Source organism: Oncorhynchus mykiss, chromosome 20 (assembly GCF_057628025.1).
Source record: "Oncorhynchus mykiss isolate SJ-2025 chromosome 20, ASM5762802v1, whole genome shotgun sequence".
NCBI lineage: Eukaryota > Metazoa > Chordata > Actinopteri > Salmoniformes > Salmonidae > Oncorhynchus > Oncorhynchus mykiss.
In genome coordinates this window covers 20,001-33,806 of record NC_143041.1, presented here as the reverse complement: position 1 = coordinate 33,806, position 13,806 = coordinate 20,001, and positions in this window count along the sequence as shown.

The following is a 13,806-nucleotide window of genomic DNA, read 5'->3' as shown; positions in this document are numbered from 1 at the left end:
GCCCTTAGCATAGAGTAACCCATCACAGGTACACGGTGGGAGATGCAGCCATCCCTTCACCGCTTTCCTGATCATACCATCCAGTACATTTAGGATTTTCGGTCTCAGCCCGCCATGATCCGCATGGTACACCATCCTCGGTATTGCATAGGTCCCCAATATCCTCACCTTCTGAGAAGGCTTTAGCGAAGATCGCCCGATCGAACTTATCCATTTACGGAGTCGTTCAACAGGTTCTGGCTCCATAATGCCATACCAAGGGCTCACCCTCAGACCCAGATATGCAACCGACTCCCCTGGCCCGACCATGTGCAGTTCTTCTCCACACACTATCCAGGGTTTACAGGGGTTTATCAGCCGCTCTCTTCCGATCTTTTGCGAGAGGAACCCATGGCACTTCTTGGACTGAATCTTCAGTCCCGTCAGTCGGCAGAATTCTTCCAGAATCAGGATATTACATTCCATGCCCTCCCATGAACTGCTCACCAGTACCAGGTCATCAGCGAAAGCCAGGGTCGTGATCTGCTGATCATCCATTCTGTACCCCTTGCCGTAGCGTTCCAAGGTGTTGATCATTGGGTCAAGGGCTAGATTAAACAGTAGTGGGGACATCGGGTCTCCCTGTTTAACCCCTACCCTCACGTCAATAGGAGTGGACAACTTTCCATTGACTGTAATTGCGGTCGAAACATCAGTGTACGAATCACTTACGATTCCGATGATATGTTCATCGAGCCCTCTCTGCCTAAGCGCCTCCAAGATGTGCGCATGGCTCACAGAGTCAAACGCACGCGCAAAGTCAACCAACACCACGGCTAATGTCTCACCACTCGCCCTACTCCGCTTGATTAGACCTCCCAAGATCATCAAGTTTTCTGAGCACCCAGGTGAGGATATGAATCCTCTCTGGCGCGGGTTAATGGGACACGCCCGCGCCAGCCTGTGCGTCAGAATGCGAGAATATAGCCTCAAGACCATCGACCCAATCGTGAGGGGTCTCCACCCAGACATCTGAGTGAGTACGACCGGGTCTTCGGACTTGGGTATCAAAGTTGTTCTGCACTTCTTGAAGGTTCCCGGCAGTGTGCCCGATGTCAACCATATGGAAAAGATTCCGGCCAATTTCGCACCAGTGGGGTCCCATTTCAGCATTGCCTCTTTTGTTACCCCATCTGGCCCGGCTGCTGAACCTTTCTTTACCGCTCTAAGGTTTTCACATACTTCTTCTGCCGAGATGAGAGACCGGAACTCCCCACAGTCAGCACCACCCGCCGCACAGAACTGTCCAAGCCCGTGGTAGTCCTCAGTCACCTCCCACCGCCTTTCAAAAGCCGTAGCAATCTCTATTTGGGGGGAGGCGGCCCGGTCCGCCCCATCACCATCCAGGATAAGTTTTGCGAGCCTCGCTTGGTTGTTCTTGAACAACTCCTGCCTTCTCCTGTACTCACTTCGCTTCGCAATCCTTCGCCCTTCACTTGGTGTAGTGGTCTTGCGTTCGCCCGGCGGGCTCGGCCGACATGAGGAACCAGTCATCCCCCTCAACAGTCGTTGTAGTTCCAGGGCCGACGTGTTGAGCAAGGCCGGATCTTGCTCCACCCCCCTTAGGGATAGTGTGACAGAACCAATCTTGACACCATCCTTGGTTGCGTCCCCATTCATTTCACCACGGAGGATTCCGTGAAGAGTGTTTGGGGCCGTTGATGGTGTCATCGGTTTGGACAGCATCCGGATCAGATCGCTCCAATCGTCTACCTCCTTTGGTTTGTCATTCAGTTTGCTCCCTGGTCTCATTTCACGTCTTTTCTGTCTCACCTGCTCTGCGGTTTTGCCTGATCCCAGGCTGTCCGCAATGCGCTTATTGACCCTCTTATGCCCGTCCAGTAGTATACTCATCCTCCGCACTTCATCTGTTTCCCACTCGCACCATTTTACTGCTGTGTTACGGTTTCCCCTTTCTTTTGCGGTCTTAGCTCCACTCTTCTCCAGCCAGTAGTGAGCGACATGTCTGTGTCTTTTGTGCTGAGTAAGCCCCATAGCCGTAGCGAACTTATCGGGACAGTGCACACAGCCGTGGTCACCGTCAGTTCTGCTCCGAATCCCCTCTGTGCCCTTACACTTAGGGACATGGCAGGAAATGGAGTGGCTATTTCCACTGGACCTACCGCACTTCCGACACACGTAAACCACCGGAACCGCCGAATGAGCCACCGCAAAGTGGCTCGCCGCTTTCCCAACGGTCTCCAATGGCTTTCCACATCGCCCACACACCAGACCACAGACAGGAAGCTCTACCCGCAGGGTACTTCCACCAGCCTTGACTATTGAGCAACTGGTTCGGGCACTTGCACTCGCATGAGCTGGTTGTGGTGGCCGCACGACATCACTACCCCTGCCCTCTAGTTTTGGGGTAGGTGTCTTTAGTTTGCCGACACACTGAGACGCCACCGAGCCCACGTCCACCTTCCCTGTTAGGTCATTAGGGGGATCTGAGCTCGAGGCATGAGACTTATCCTGATAGGATATGTTTTCGCAAATTACTATTTTGCGGGGAGGAGAGCCGCTCTCCCCCCTGGGTCCGGAAATCCACGACCCTTCATTTACCAAGCAATGCTTGGATTTTCTCGCACGTTTCAAGTGTTCGCTCAATTGAACTGTTTTACTCTCTCGCTGCTGCTCATCATTCTCTCTCGCCTCCAAGCTTCGCTGCTCACGACCATGCCCCTGGAGTAGCATGCGTGGGTTCAGGTTTGATCGCCCAGTTTGAACCCTCTGGGTCGGAAAATGTTTCGAACTCATTTCCCTGGTTATTTAGTGGCTAGGATTCGGTCAAGTTTCCTTGTACCAATCACTCACTTTCATTCATTCTACCATACTCCCCAGTGAACGCTTCGGTGCTGGGGGCTGATTCCATGCTGCAGGAACGGGCGAGTTCAGGTTACCTAGTGTAGAAGCTCCATCTTTCAAAGAGCACCCCTGGCAGTTACCTACCAGGCCTCGGACGATCACCTTGCCCCTATCGCCGAGTGCACCGTCCCCATAACACTCAGTGGAAGTCCCGGGGGACCTCCAGGGAGCACAGGAGAGCCCTTCTTCTGCTTATAGCGGCAGACGCTTCTCTGTACTGTTGCTCCCCCCAAGACCTGCATCATCATACCAGTCACCCCAGCTCCGGCGCTCGGGGTAGGTTTCCTGATTGAACGTATGGTCGAGCCAAGGTACCTGAGTGTAGATGCTCCATCTTTCAAAAAGCACCCCTGGCAGTTTCCTACCAGGCCTCGGGCGATTATCTTGCCTCCATCACCCGAGTGCACCGTCGCCTTCTCAACTCAGTAGAGGTCCTAAAGGACCCCCAGGGAGCACAGGAGAGCCCTTCTTCTGCTTATAGCGGCAGACGCTTCTCTCTACCGTCACTCACCCCCAAGGCTCAAGTCATTCTACCATTCCCCAGTGAACTCTCCAGCGCTCGGGGTTGGTTTCTTACGCACGTACGGCCAGTGACTAGACAGAGTTGGGGGATTTCTCCCCTTCCTCTATCTATGCTTCGCCATAACGCCAGGCCATTCGGAGACACGGGTTTAAGAATAGGGAGGCTTCCGGGAGCTGTACTGCATCGTCGCCGAGGCGCCGGTGAAGCCGCACAGACATTAAACCCCCACCTACGCCGGGGCGTAGAGAAGTTGACTGGGTTCCCAGTGCCGCGCGAGGATACTGGGCGATACTCAAGCCGCTTACAAGATGTTAGACCATTTTGGGAAGTCCCGGTTCACCGGATACCCCCAGTCCCCTTCGGTAGCGGCCTCTCCACCCGCCCATAGGTGAGTCATGCAACCGTGGCTAATGGGGAAGGGGGATAGAGCCAGTCGGGCACATCCCAGGCAAAGGGGGATGTGAGGAAGCGGGCTAAGACCGATGACACCCACATAGCGAGAATGGAGAGGCAGGAAGTGTGAACCTCCCGCCCTACCAAACCATAGCTGGTACGCATCCAATTATCCTTAGCCTTACTCAAACTATATAGAGCCTCAGCTCTCATGAGGCACATTTTGCCTTTAACCCTCTATCATTACTTATGGTCTATGCGGCCCTATTCAGCCTAATAGGATGGAGCACCCTCTCCTCCTGTTAACCCATATTCTTTGTCCCTTTTGGCCTTCTTCCAATTAGGCCTTCCCTTTATGATCCGTTCCTTGATTGGTATTACCGCCCCTGGATATATTGGAATTGGTAGCGCCCTCTCTCCGACTGTACCTCATACAGAGTTCGTATCTGCCCCTCGGTTCCGGGGCTTCGGTTGACCTCACCCAGAGGTCACTTCGAGCATAACCCATCTTGGGCTTGCGCTGCTCGTCTATACAGTCGGTTCACCTCCGTATCTAACCACCGAGAATGTCGCCCGGGGTGGACCTCTGTGTAAGGGGAGCGCAGGCCCCAACACGTAATACGTGCCGGCCCCCACTCAACCCTCCCACACCAGCCCACCCAAGGTATGGATGGCCCTCAGATTGAAGTGAAAATCGCCACCCCCGTCGGGCGTCGCACAGATAGGGACTGGAGAAGCCCCCATGAGGGCCCCTCTCTATCCCACCGCACTAACCCGCCAGAGATGGCAATCCCAGCAAAATAGCCACCTCCGTCGGATGTCACACGAGCATGGTCCGAAGGACCCCACTAGAGGGTCCCTCCCTAACCACACCGCGCTAACCCGCCAGAGATGGTAATTGCAGCAAAATAGCCACCCCTGTCGGGTGTCGCACGGGTAGGGGTTGAAGGAGCCCCATTATAGGGTCCCTCCCTTACCTCACCGTGCTAGCCCGCCAGAGATGGCAATTCCGTCTTCCACTCCCCATTACAGGGGTGGATTTCGACTTGGGTAGCGCCCTCTCTTCGACTGTACCTCTTACAGAGTTCGTATTAGCCCCTCGAGTCCGGGGCTGACATCGACCACTGGGCAGAAATCACATCGCGTCATCACCCACCTTGGGCCTTCGCGATGCTTTGTTTTAATTAAACAGTCGGATTCCCCTGGTCCGCACCAGTTCTAAGTCAGCTGCTAGGCGCCGGCCGAGGCAACCCGCCGGAGACCCCGCGTAAACGGGGCCAGCGAGCACCGTAGCTGGGGAGATCCGCGAGAAGGGCCCGGCACGCGTCCAGAGTCGCCGCTGCCAACCACCAACCAGACCCCCACCGATCCACCTTCGGGACGCCGACGGACACCACCCCAATGAACCCCCATAAGCAGCCCCTTGCGAGACCACAAACGAGAGCCCACGAGATGGGCCGCACAACGAACTTCCAGCAGTGGCGAGAGAAAGGAGGCGGAGCAACTGCTCCCCCAGCCGCGGCTCGAGCCCAGCCCCGCTTCGCACCCCAGCCCGACCGACCCAGCCCTTAGAGCCAATCCTTATCCCGAAGTTACGGATCTGACTTGCCGACTTCCCTTACATACCTTAAGGGAACATTTCGGCATTTCGTGTATGATCAGTGAGAAAGTCCATATTGCAAATGTACGGTCCCTTACCCGACGTCCGAAATCGTTTGTAAAATTCGCGGTCGGCGTCGGGCCGTGCGGTAGGGCCGGACCTACCGGGAAGTCGTCGAATGAACTTTGTCGGACTTTCGGTTCCCGTTTAAAAAAAAAAACAAGTTTCGGACCGTTTTTCCGCCGTCCCGGACACTCCCACCAGATGGCATACGGAATCATATGGCAATTTGGCAAAACATCACGAATCGCGACGGGGCCTTATCTCAAAAACTGAAAATATTTCGAAGCCGAAACTTGGCGAGCGTAGGTTTGGCTCAAGGGGCAGTTGGCCCCGAACGGGATGGCGTCTAGGCCTCGACGGTTTTTGAGCTACGGCCATTTTTCTGGGATTAAAGGCTTAAAATGGAAGTAGAGAAATTATTTTTCCACTTCGGGTCAAAGCCAAGGAGCCTCCGGTGTCAATAAAAAAAGAACCAGCCATTTATCTATCGTCATTTAAGAGAAACGGAACAATGACAAATTGGTGATGGTCACAAATAGGCGTTTTTTTTTTTCAACGGTTACAGATCCAGTTGCAGGGTGTTCATACGAATCTTTTTAAAGTGTGCTGCGGAGCTCTGCGACATTTCTGTGATTTTCTATGATTTTCTGAAATAACACAATAACCGACCATTAGAACAGTAGGCCCAAAATGAAGCCTGCCCCACAATGTCATTTGCTTTTGAGTGACAGTGAGAGAACCGTTAGGGTGAGAAGAAAAATTCCACCACATGAATGTTCCTAAGGTCCTCCCGATCTCAACAAGCCTAACCTTGACCGTGTGGCATTAACCCTTCACAGTAAAACAGGGTTTTTTGATCTCACAGATTACAGTTTCATCTCTCCCCATAGGAATACATTGCCTGCACCCCTAATTTCAACCTGAGGCCTATGTGGGTTATGAATGCCGTATGAACCTGTCTTCGGTACCAGTCCATCGGGCCACTATGAGGTCTACCTGTGTCGATTCTAAGCTTCCTGGACCAACCGGAAGTGGTTCAAATGCCCCTAAAAGTGTTTACCCATACACTGCATGCAGTTTGATAGACATAGTGCATTCAACCCTGTGTAGATCAGTCAATTCTTAACGTAAGGACTTAAAACTCAGGATTCTGTAACAGCATACCCCAATGAGGATATGTGGTGACTTATAGCTTCCTGTGCCAACCGGAAGTGCCATAATTGGTGTCTCAGGGGCTGTTTCGAAGGGTTAAAAAATTCAGATCTGTCCAAAACTTCATATATGTGATTAGGCAACCCCCATGAACTGTAAATCAGTCATTTTTCCCCAAAAAAATCAAAGGAAAAAAAAATTGCACTAAAACACAACTTGGATGGAGGGACGTATTGGGGTGCGTAGAGACAGACAGTGGCCGCAATAGTTAGCTTTGTTCGAGCTAAAAAAGAACGGTCGGACCTAGAGTTCCGAAACTTTAGAAACCTGTTCTAGACCTCCGGGCCATGGTGCGTGGCGAGTTACGTGGCTCTAGATGGTTCTCGGACCGAGAAACAGCCTCGTACATTCGCAATAACTTCAATTCATTTTTGCATCACGAAAATGACGACGTTTAGAAAAGTCTCAGAGACGCAAGGCTAGGTGCGTTGAAACCGGCTCGGCCCATAGAGACGGACCCCAAAGTTTCTGTCCGATAGCTCGTTCAAGGACCCCGTAGCAAGTCATGGAAAATAGTGGATTTTCAGCACCAATTAGGGTTTTTCTCGGACACCAAATGACCTATCGAGCCGAAACTCGGGATTCGGGGTCGCCTCAAATAGGACTTCACATAATGTCCGAACTGGACCCGCAGCTAGAACGTAACTATGTGTTTTACCTTTTTATTATGTTTTAAACTAGAGGCGCTGTGAATTATGGGACTGCTCTGACATATATGATAGTTGGCATCTAAATGAGTAGGAAACAGTGGGTTTGGTGTCATAATGACATCTAATTGACTGATGGACACTGACTTGCTAGTTGACTTTTGTACATTTGCAATATGTTTAAACAGAGAGGGACCATCACCAAAATGGCATTCTGAAATCAACACAAAAAATGGCATCACCATAGTCTCCAGACTGTGCTGAGTTCAACGAGCTATCCCGCTTGACCGTAGCTCGCTCGGTCTAGGCGCAGCAACCATTAGAATATTAGGCCCAAAATGAAGCCTGCCCCACAATGTCATTTGCTTTTGAGTGACAGTGAGAGAACCGTTAGGGTGAGAAGAAAAATTCCACCATAGGAATGTTCCTAAGGTCCTCCCGATCTGAACAAGCCTAACCTTGACCGTGTGGCATTAACCCTTCACAGTAAAACAGTGTTTTTTGATCTCACAGATTACAGTGTCATCTCTCCCCATAGGAATACATTGCCTGCACCACAAAATTCAACCTGAGGCCTATGTGGGTTATGAATGCCGTATGAACCTGTCTTCGGTACCAGTCCATCAGGCCACTATGAGGTCTACCTGTGTTGATTCTAAGCTTCCTGGACCAACCGGAAGTGGTTCAAATCACCCTAAAAGTGTTTACCCATACACTGCCTGCAGTTTGATAGACATGGTGCATTCAACCCTGTGTAGATCAGTCAATTCTTAACGTAAGGACTTAAAACTCAGGATTCTGTAAGTGGCCATGTCAATCAAGACATGTGGTGATTTATAGCTTCCTGTGCCAACCGGAAGTGCCATAATTGGTGTCTCAGGGGCTGTTTCGAAGGGTTAAAAAAGTCAGATCTGTCCAAAACTTCATATATGTGATTAGGCAACCCCCATGAACTGTAAATCAGTCATTTTTCCCAAAAAAAATCAAAGGAAAAAAAAATCGCACTAAAACACAACTTGGATGGAGGGACGTATTGGGGTGCGTAGAGACAGACAGTGGCCGCAATAGTTAGCTTTGTTCTAGCTAAAAAAGGACGGTCGGACCTAGAGTTCCGAAACTTTAGAAACCTGTTCTAGACCTCCGGGCCATGGTGCGTGGCGAGTTACGTGGCTCTAGACGGTTCTCGGACCGAGAAACAGCCTCGTACATTCGCAATAACTTCAATTCATTTTTGCATCACGAAAATGACGACGTTTAGAAAAGTCTCAGAGACGCAAGGCTAGGTGCGTTGAAACCGGCTCGGCCCATAGAGACGGACCCCAAAGTTTCTGTCCGATAGCTCGTTCAAGGACCCCGTAGCAAGTCATGGAAAATAGTGGATTTTCAGCACCAATTAGGGTTTTTCTCGGACACCAAATGACCTATCGAGCCGAAACTCGGGATTCGGGGTCGCCTCACATAGGACTTCACATAATGTCCGAACTGGACCCGCAGCTAGAACGTAACTATGTGTTTTACCTTTTTATTAGGTTTTCAACTGAAGGCGCTGTGAATTATGGGACTGCGCTGACATATGTGATAGTTGGCTACTAAATGAGTAGTAAAAAGTGGGTTTGGTGTCAATTGATATCCATTTGGTGTCATAATGACATCTAATTGACTGATGGACACTGACTTGCTAGTTGACTTTTGTACATTTGCAATATGTTTAAACGGAGAGGGACCATCACCAAAATGGCATTCTGAAATCAACACAAAAAATGGCATCACCATAGTCTCCAGACTGTTCTGAGTTCAACGAGCTATCCCGCTTGACCGTAGCTCGCTCGGTCTAGGCGCAGCAACCATTAGAATAGAAGGCCCAAAATGAAGCCTGCACCACAATGTCATTTGCTTTTGAGTGACAGTGAGAGAACCGTTAGGGTGAGAAGAAAAATTCCACCACTTGAATGTTCCTAAGGTCCTCCCGATCTCAACAAGCCTAACCTTGACCGTGTGGCATTAACCCTTCACAGTAAAACAGTGTTTTTTGATCTCACAGATTACAGTGTCATCTCTCCCCATAGGAATACATTGCCTGCACCCCTAATTTCAACCTGAGGCCTATGTGGGTTATGAATGCCGTATGAACCTGTCTTCGGTACCAGTCCATCAGGCCACTATGAGGTCTACCTGTGTTGATTCTAAGCTTCCTGGACCAACCGGAAGTGGTTAAAATGCCCCTAAAAGTGTTTACCCATACAATGCATGCAGTTTGATAGACATAGTGCATTCAACCCTGTGTAGATCAGTCAATTCTTAACGTAAGGACTTAAAACTCAGGATTCTGTAACAACATACCCCAATGAGGATATGTGTTGATTTATAACTTCCTGTGCCAACCGGAAGTGCCATAATTGGTGTCTCAGGGGCTGTTTCGAAGGGTTAAAAAAGTCTGATCTTTCCAAAACTTCATATGTGTGATTAGGCAACCCCCATGAACTGTAAATCAGTCATTTTTCCCAAAAAAAATCAAAGGAAAAAAAATTTGCACTAAAACACAACTTGGATGGAGGGACGTATTGGGGTGCGTAGAGACAGACAGTGGCTCCAATAGTTAGCTTTGTTGGAGCTAAAAAAGAACCGTCGGACCTAGAGTTCCGAAACTTTAGAAACCTGTTCTAGACCTCCCGTAGATGGTGCGTGGTGAGTTACGTGGCTCTAGAAGGTTCTCGGACCGAGAAACAGCCTCGTACATTTGAAATAACTTCAATTCATTTTTGCATCACGAAAATGACGACATTTAGAAATGTCCCAGAGTCGCAAGACTAGGTGCATTGCGAACGTCTCGGCCCATATAGACAGACCCCAACGTTTCTGTCCGATATCTCATTCAAGGACCCCGTAGCAAGTCATGGAAAATAGTGGATTTTCAGCACCAATTAGGGTTTTTCTCGGACACCAAATGACCTATCGAGCCGAAACTTGGGATTCGGGGTCGCCTCAGCTAGGCCAACACATAACATAAGAAATGGACCCGCAGCTAGAACGTAACTACGTGTTTTATGGTTTTTTTATGGTTTGTACCGAAGGCGTTGTGAATTTTGGGCCAGCTCTGAAGTATGTAATAGTTGGCTACTAAACGAGTTGGAAAAAGTGGGTTTGGTGTCAGTTTGTATCAGTTTGGTGGTCAGAATGATATCTAATTGACTGATGGACTCTTGTCCACTTGACTCTTGTACATTTGCAATATGATTCTATAGTGAAAAAACATCACCAAAAGCGACATTCTGAAATCAACCCAAACGAGCGATTGAGATGACCCAGAATCACTGCAAAGCCATCCCGAGTTCATCGGGCCAGTCAATTTCACATTCCTGCAGGATTTTTATAGCATGACAAATTCGTGATGGTACCTGCCCATTAAAACATATTGCAAATGCACAGTGACTTTGAAAAAGTAAGGAAACCAAAAAAAATACATCTAAAATTTTTTGAGCATGACAAATTCGTGATGGTACCTGCCCATTGAAACATATTGCAAATGCACAGTGACTTTGAAAAAGTAAGGAAACATAAACAAATTCGATAAACAAATTCGTGATGGTACCTGCCCATTAAAACATATTCCAAATGCACAGTGACTTTGAAAAAGTAAGAAACAAAAAAAAATACATCTAAAAAATTTTGAGCATGACAAATTCGTGATGGTACCTGCCCATTGAAACATATTGCAAATGCACAGTGACTTTGAAAAAGTAAGGAAACATAAACAAATTCGATAAACAAATTCGTGATGGTACCTGCCCATTGAAACATATTGCAAATGCACAGTGACTTTGAAAAAGTAAGGAAACATAAACAAATTCGATAAACAAATTCGTGATGGTACCTGCCCATTAAAACATATTCCAAATGCACAGTGACTTTGAAAAAGTAAGGAAACAAAAAAAAATACATCTAAAAAATTTTGAGCATGACAAATTCGTGATGGTACCTGCCCATTGAAACATATTGCAAATGCACAGTGACTTTGAAAAAGTAAGGAAACATAAACAAATTCGATAAACAAATTCGTGATGGTACCTGCCCATTAAAACATATTCCAAATGCACAGTGACTTTGAAAAAGTAAGAAACAAAAAAAAATACATCTAAAATTTTTTGAGCATGACAAATTCGTGATGGTACCTGCCCATTGAAACATATTGCAAATGCACAGTGACTTTGAAAAAGTAAGGAAACATAAACAAATTCGATAAACAAATTCGTGATGGTACCTGCCCATTAAAACATATTCCAAATGCACAGTGACTTTGAAAAAGTAAGAAACAAAAAAAAATACATCTAAAAAATTTTGAGCATGACAAATTCGTGATGGTACCTGCCCATTGAAACATATTGCAAATGCACAGTGACTTTGAAAAAGTAAGGAAACATAAACAAATTCGATAAACAAATTCGTGATGGTACCTGCCCATTGAAACATATTGCAAATGCACAGTGACTTTGAAAAAGTAAGGAAACATAAACAAATTCGATAAACAAATTCGTGATGGTACCTGCCCATTAAAACATATTCCAAATGCACAGTGACTTTGAAAAAGTAAGGAAACAAAAAAAATACATCTAAAAATTTTTGAGCATGACAAATTCGTGATGGTACCTGCCCATTGAAACATATTGCAAATGCACAGTGACTTTGAAAAAGTAAGGAAACATAAACAAATTCGATAAACAAATTCGTGATGGTACCTGCCCATTAAAACATATTCCAAATGCACAGTGACTTTGAAAAAGTAAGAAACAAAAAAAAATACATCTAAAATTTTTTGAGCATGACAAATTCGTGATGGTACCTGCCCATTGAAACATATTGCAAATGCACAGTGACTTTGAAAAAGTAAGGAAACATAAACAAATTCGATAAACAAATTCGTGATGGTACCTGCCCATTAAAACATATTCCAAATGCACAGTGACTTTGAAAAAGTAAGAAACAAAAAAAAATACATCTAAAAAATTTTGAGAGTGACAAATTCGTGATGGTACCTGCCCATTGAAACATATTGCAAATGCACAGTGACTTTGAAAAAGTAAGGAAACATAAACAAATTCGATAAACAAATTCGTGATGGTACCTGCCCATTGAAACATATTGCAAATGCACAGTGACTTTGAAAAAGTAAGGAAACATAAACAAATTCGATAAACAAATTCGTGATGGTACCTGCCCATTAAAACATATTCCAAATGCACAGTGACTTTGAAAAAGTAAGGAAACAAAAAAAAATACATCTAAAAAATTTTGAGCATGACAAATTCGTGATGGTACCTGCCCATTGAAACATATTGCAAATGCACAGTGACTTTGAAAAAGTAAGGAAACATAAACAAATTCGATAAACAAATTCGTGATGGTACCTGCCCATTAAAACATATTCCAAATGCACAGTGACTTTGAAAAAGTAAGAAACAAAAAAAAATACATCTAAAATTTTTTGAGCATGACAAATTCGTGATGGTACCTGCCCATTGAAACATATTGCAAATGCACAGTGACTTTGAAAAAGTAAGGAAACATAAACAAATTCGATAAACAAATTCGTGATGGTACCTGCCCATTAAAACATATTCCAAATGCACAGTGACTTTGAAAAAGTAAGAAACAAAAAAAAATACATCTAAAAAATTTTGAGCATGACAAATTCGTGATGGTACCTGCCCATTGAAACATATTGCAAATGCACAGTGACTTTGAAAAAGTAAGGAAACATAAACAAATTCGATAAACAAATTCGTGATGGTACCTGCCCATTGAAACATATTGCAAATGCACAGTGACTTTGAAAAAGTAAGGAAACATAAACAAATTCGATAAACAAATTCGTGATGGTACCTGCCCATTAAAACATATTCCAAATGCACAGTGACTTTGAAAAAGTAAGAAACAAAAAAAAATACATCTAAAATTTTTTGAGCATGACAAATTCGTGATGGTACCTGCCCATTGAAACATATTGCAAATGCACAGTGACTTTGAAAAAGTAAGGAAACATAAACAAATTCGATAAACAAATTCGTGATGGTACCTGCCCATTAAAACATATTCCAAATGCACAGTGACTTTGAAAAAGTAAGAAACAAAAAAAAATACATCTAAAATTTTTTGAGCATGACAAATTCGTGATGGTACCTGCCCATTGAAACATATTGCAAATGCACAGTGACTTTGAAAAAGTAAGGAAACATAAACAAATTCGATAAAAAATTCGTGATGGTACCTGCCCATTGAAACATATTGCAAATGCACAGTGACTTTGAAAAAGTAAGGAAACATAAACAAATTCGATAAACAAATTCGTGATGGTACCTGCCCATTAAAACATATTCCAAATGCACAGTGACTTTGAAAAAGTAAGGAAACAAAAAAAAATACATCTAAAAAATTTTGAGCATGACAAATTCGTGATGGTACCTGCCCAT